This window comes from Alligator mississippiensis, chromosome 3, assembly GCF_030867095.1.
Source record: "Alligator mississippiensis isolate rAllMis1 chromosome 3, rAllMis1, whole genome shotgun sequence".
Classification (NCBI taxonomy): Eukaryota; Metazoa; Chordata; order Crocodylia; family Alligatoridae; genus Alligator; species Alligator mississippiensis.
Genome location: NC_081826.1, coordinates 19,647,653 through 19,647,980, shown reverse-complemented (window position 1 = coordinate 19,647,980; position 328 = coordinate 19,647,653).

Genomic DNA, 328 nt, shown 5'->3' with positions numbered 1-328 from the left:
CTTTGGTGGGACTTGGTGATGTGCTATCTTAACTCTTAAGTCCAAGGTGCCTGTGGGTTACAAGTGACAAGGTTGGTGTGAATATATTTATATTACACATCTTAAATGACTGTTCTGCAGCCAGGTGTGCATTAAGGTGGGGTGTGACGTGCATCTCTAAGCACTCCTGCTTATGAAGTATTAATAGTGCCTTGGATGGATCATAGAACAGTTTAACTTCAGACTAAGTTGTGTAGGTGCTGCATGTATGAAACAATGGGGAATCCAGCTCCTGCTTCTGGCTGCCTGGTGCATTGAGCAGCCACCTGTGGGTGGAAGGCAGTCTGGA